The sequence below is a fragment of the Felis catus genome, chromosome E2 (assembly GCF_018350175.1).
Source record: "Felis catus isolate Fca126 chromosome E2, F.catus_Fca126_mat1.0, whole genome shotgun sequence".
Taxonomy (NCBI): domain Eukaryota; kingdom Metazoa; phylum Chordata; class Mammalia; order Carnivora; family Felidae; genus Felis; species Felis catus.
The window spans coordinates 19,193,498-19,199,261 of NC_058382.1; the positions used below are offsets into that span (position 1 = coordinate 19,193,498).

Sequence of the window (5,764 nt, forward strand, 5' to 3'; positions counted from 1 at the left end):
TCTACCGTCCTGGCAGGAAGTCCAGGCTCCATGGGGAGACCACACACAGGCTCTCGGCTGGCACCCCCAGACATGTGTGTGAAGGTGCTTCCAGATGTTTCTAGCCCCCAGGCATCAAGTCTTCCCAGCCGAGGCCCTAGACGCTATAGAGCAATAACAAGCCAACCTCACCATGCCCTGCCTGAATTCCTAACTCACGGCATCCATGAGCATAGCAAAATAGCTGTTGTGTCAAATCACTATACGTTTTGGGTGGAGTTTGCTCCACAGTAGTAACCAGAACAGATGGATTGCTAAATGGATAGCGGGCTGGACTGGTAGACAGATGCGTGATAAAGCAAGCAGAGTAAAATATTAATTGTAGAATCTAGGTGAAACGTGCATGAGTGTGTCAGTCTACAACTGCTTCCATTCTTTTTTTGTATATTTGAAAATGTTTACAGTAGAATGCTGGAGGAAAGAAGAGAAAGCACTGTGAATAATAGAAAACACACTAGCTAGCATTTATCTTGTATGGCAGTGTGCCGGGCCCTGTGCCAAGCACTTCTGTATTCATTATCTCGTTCAGTCTTCTCAACAGCCCCATAGCTTGGTGCTACTATTTTTTCCATTTTATGGATGAGAAAACTGAGGCTCAGGGAGGTTAAGTCACTTTTCTATGGTAACTGTGCTGGCGAATAATAGAAGCAGGACACCAGTGTGTGACTCTACAATTGATGCTAACTCCCGCAGATCTAGAGCATCCCCCGTGCCTGTCCCCCCACCCCACTGTTTCTTCCATAGAAAGTTAAAACCCAGCAAATGGCCTTTAACAACTCCTTGATTTTTACACTTCTCCAGTATTGGGTTGTATAGAAGGGAAAATAGTGTACTTATTTCAGTTTCTTTCCTGCAGGAATGGGATTGTCTCCCTCCCACAAATCTTGGCGGTTGTACATTCTTCTCCAGGTGCTGAGAAAACTCGCCTCGTGTATGGGGCTCCAAAGGTGGCAATGAGTTGTGTTTATTGTCCCACTTGTTCTGGCGGTACTCTGAAGGTAGGACAGATTCTTTTTATGAGTGAGAACACTGTGTGGCTCAGAGATTTTAAATAAGTTGACCAGTGTCACATAGGATTCCGGCCGGAACAGACTGGCCCGCACCTGCTTTGGGATTGCGTTTGTTTCTCTTAAACTGGTCCCCAGTCTGGTTTCCGACTCAACCTAGCCTGGCAGTAAAGACACCCGAGGTTTCTGTGGGAATTTTACAGACAATACTTCCCCATCAGTGTTCCTCTCCAGGCACAATCCCGAAGAGCTTTGGAGCAGGTGAGCAGAGATTTGAGCCATCTGCGCGCGGTCAAGGAAAGGGCTGTTTGCCATCCAGGTTTCCCTCTTCACGGAGGGCCTGCGGGACGCCTGGATGTCCCATCCTCTGTCGTGGTGGCCCTAAGGGAGGCCGTGGGCAGAGACCTGGGGCGTGCCCATCCTCCCCCGCAGGAAAGGGCTCCTATTCTGCGGAGAGGGGACAGTGCCTCGTCCACGCGGTCAGCGGGGCTGCAGTCCGGGCAGGGGCTGGCCTCCCCGGTGCCCTGACACCCACCGGGGCAGCGCTGGGGACCCTGCGCGTGCCGGCTGACAGACGACTCGTGCAAGCCCCAGACCCGCCCGTGCGCGGCCCCCACCCGAGCTGGCCGGCCCTTCGGTCAAGGGCCTGTCCCGCCGCCTCACAGCTCCGCAAGAGCGCGCCGCGTTTGCAGGCGACGGCCACCAGAGGAAGGGGGTGGGGGGAGGCCGTCCAGCCGGCGGGGGCAGGGCCGCGGCCCGATCTCCGGCCCCACCCCGGGGCCCAGAGGCGCGGCGGGGCTGGGGGTGGCCGTCCGGCTTGCCCGTGGGGCTTTCAGCCACGGAGCCGCCGTCCAAGGTTCTTTCTTGTCTCCTCCTGGGGTCGCCTGAGCGTCACAGCTCCAGAAGCCTTTCTGCACGATAAGGGGACAGGGACGGCGTGGGGAGAAGAGGCAGCTGCGCCAGGCTGCTGTCGGACCCCGAGGCGGGGGTCCCGTTTCTTGGCAACGGGTCCCCTGCTCGGGTCGAGCCCCGCCGGTCCGGGCCGGCCTCTATCCCCTCCCCCTCCGAGGCTCCCGGAGTCCCCGCCCCCGCACCCGAGGCGGAGCCCAGGTGTGGCCTGGGGGGGGGGGGGGGGGCGGGGCCGGCGTGGGAGGGGGGTGACCTGCGCGCCACCGCTGCGAGCGGCCGAGTCCCCGACCCCGGCGGGCCTGCGCGGGGGGGCGGGGACCCGGAGGGCCCCGCGGGGGGACGACAAGTCTGCTTCCGCCCGGCCTCCGCCCGCTCCGGCTGGAACGAGTCTTTCCGGTGGGGCTACCCAGCCCGGGCCGCCGCGCCCAGCCTCCCGGAACCCGCCCCGAGCGGTGCGCGACCCCGCCCAGGCCCAGGGCGAGACCAGGCCGAAAGGTGGAGCCCCCGGAGGGAGAGGCGGGAGAACCTGGGTCCTGGGTCCCAGGCGCGGCGGCGGGCTCCCTGGGCCTTTTCAGCCCCCCGGTCTGACGTCGGATCCCGTGTGGCCCCAGGAGCACCCTAACAGAGCGTTCTGGAAACGCTTCCTCAGTGAGTCTGCAAATCAAAGCTCCGGTCCAACCTTATTACTTTACCTGGGGAGACTGAGGCACAAACAGATTGTACCAAGGCCGCTGTATGAGTTAGCAAACCGTAAGGGAGCCTATGGAAAGCCTAGGAAGAGCTACCGGACAGAGGCCGGGATCTTCCCCCAGTCCTGAGTCCTGGGGTGTCTGGCCTAGACAAGAAGGGCCAGGTGACCCAGGAGGGGCTGCGTGCGCGCTGCCGGGACAGCTCCACGGGAGGGACAGAGCCACATCTCAGCGAGGGTCCCGGCCTCACGAAATTAATGAGAATGATGCCTTTTTGTCCTCAACCGAAGAGTAGAGATTCCGTTTAAACCTCTGCAGACAGCAAGACAGGGACCACTCTCCCTCCCAGCCTGGCGCCAGCATGGACCCCAGGGCATGTTAACAGGAGCCAGGAATTGGAGGGGAAACATCCTTCATTTCCTCAGCGGTGGAACTAGTGAGGTCTCTGATTGCCAGGATCTGGTTTTTCAAAATAACATCATGCGAAGACCCAGGAGTGGGGGTGCCCTGGAGGATTCTTTTATCTGTTCAACCTTGAGTCAGACTTGCGATGAGCATTTGATCGAGAAACTTGGTCAGTTTCTCAAAATGCAAAATCAATCGCCGATTTTACTTTTTTACTTGGCATTTCCTTGGGATATTCCCAGTTCTGGGAATGGAAGATTATATAAACTATTGTCTTACATTCTGTCCCGATTAGCCTCCTTCCTCAATTCAGGATTTCCCTGGAGCCGGATCGTGGCAGCTTCAGGATTATGACTTTTTAAAACATATATAATTTTGATGAATTTGTATCTGTTCCCCAAATTAGAAACTCCTTTAATTATAGGAGAAAACATTTTCAAAGAGAAAGGGTAGACCTTTAGCGCAAGCCCTGGAGCAAATGCTTCTAAAGAAAATCTCAGGGCAGGCAGGTCTTCAGCCGAGTGGTGAGGGAAGAAGCAAGCATGTCTTTTCTGCAGCTGTCAGGCCTCCCATCTTCCAGTTAATTCTTGGCTAGAAAGTAAAGAAAAAATGAAGGTTTGCTTAAAATTGTTCACGCCCCTACTTAGGATTTTAACTTGAGAGAAAGCGTGGTCTTGGTGAAACAGTTTTAAAACTAATCTTGGGTGGCAGATGAGGGGAATTTTCTCCTTTTAAAAGCATTTCCGGCTCATAAGCGAAGAGAAAGAATGGCAGATAGAACATTTGCCGTTTTGCATCCCTAACGAATGAACAGATCTAGGCAGGATAAGCCCTGGCTACTGACAACTTGAGAGAACCTGGGAGGTGCCTGGGTGGCTCAGTCAATGGAGCATCTGACTCTTGATTTTGGCTCAGGTCATGATCCCACGGTCTCGCTGGGCTCTGTGCTGAGGGTGGAGCCTGCTTAGGATTCTCTCCCTCTCTCCCTCTCCCTCCCTCCATCAAGATACTCCCCTGCTTGTGCTCTCTCTCCCTAAAATTAGAGAGAGAGAGAGAGAGAAGGAGAGAGAACTTGACATGATGTGCCTTCTAATGGAAAAACTCAGCACCGATTGTGTAGTATTGACGTTCCACACGCTCCTGTCCCCACACACAAATCAAACCCGCAGCTGATCCAGCCTCAAGTAGATCAACGACCAGCTTACGTGAAACACCAAGTACAGGGATCCTGTTAAACAATACTATGGGAACAGAATCACAGGTATCCAGATCATGTGACACTATGGGACAAGTGACCGACTTCTTCAATAATTAATTGTAAGGAAAATAATCACATTTAGATTCTAAAACAAATGGCAAAAAGAAAAACAAGTGACATTCATAGAACACTTGTAAATTTGAACACTGATGGGATATTTGATATTTAAAAAGTTATTACATTATTTCAGGGGGATACTATGGTTACATTTTGAGGTATTTTAAAACTATTTTAAGATATTTTTCATGTGTTTTGGAAATATCTGCTAAAATATTTACAGATGAAATGATATGATATCTGGGATTTATTCCTAAGTCATTTTATGTAGTGGTAAGGAAAGTGGGTATAGTTCAAAACAAGACTGGACATCAGTCATGGGCATATGATGGTTTATTATATTATTATGTCTATTTTTTCTTATGTTTGAATTGTTTAATCTTTTACTTTTTGCACAGTGTATTCAAATTTGAGAACTGGCATTGAAAACTGACTGAACTGTCTGGCCTGGAGCACGGGACAACTGGCCCATGGCTTGCTCTGTGACTTTGCATACCCTGGTTCTCACTTATCCATTTAGGAAACATGGAGGGCTTTCTGTCTGCTTGAGCTTCTGAAACTGTGGAGCTCACACTCTAGGTTAGAAAATGATAAGGAAGGATGCTTCCAGATGGAGGTGGGGAAGCCTTTGCAAAAGAAGTGGTGTTTGATATGAGTCCTGACAGATGGGAAGGAGTTCCCTGGGTGGTGTCGGTTCATCTTCTGTAAGATAAGATGGTTAGACTGGATCTACAAGGATCTACTTAGTCCTAATAGATTCTGTGATTATAACCTGCCTATAACCATTTCCCCCTGCCCCCGTGTGTGTCCCTCCAGGGAGTTGAGAGACCCCCCCCCCCCCATGGACTTCCTGCCATCATCCTTTATTTTGTTAGCCAAAGCAATCCAACTTGAGCTGGTGGCCTTGAATCTCTCAATTGTGTTTGGAGACCAAAGCATTATCACATTAGCCAGTCCATAACCTTCTTAGGGAGTGGTCTCTCAGGCTCGCAGATTTATTTCCATCCATCTAGTTCCCAAGGCATTTCGCTTAAGTAACCTTAGCTTTACATTTGCTGGCAGTTATGCCCAGCGTTGGTAATAAAGATCATTTGCTTATCAAAATGTGAGTGCCTGCCATCGATACTCTGAGCTTTCCCAACTGCTCTTATCGTCCCTCTGTCCCTGTAAAACATGGAGTTCAAGATACAGCATGCAGCCTGGCCTTCTGGTTAACTAGTTCATCTTGATACTCTGCCATAACAGGTTGAACTTTGTGCTTTGATGGCCCTTTTGCCCATGTGACATGAACCGTCTGCTAGGGCAAGGCTTGAAATGGCCGTGGTCAACAGACAAGTAGTTGACTGTATCACATCTCTATTATGGAAAATTATGTTTGGTTTTTTTCTATTTATTCTTTT

General features: G+C 51.5%; 1 long non-coding RNA gene across 1 annotated transcript; it reads left to right on the top strand.

Annotated features, from left to right (window-relative positions):
- The first annotated feature begins 2,205 nt into the window (after positions 1–2,205).
- On the top strand, positions 2,206–5,468 carry LOC109494820. Its single transcript, XR_002738556.2, has 2 exons — positions 2,206–4,366; positions 4,763–5,468. It is a non-coding gene; the product is annotated as an uncharacterized LOC109494820 (long non-coding RNA).
- Positions 5,469–5,764: the final 296 nt, after the last annotated feature.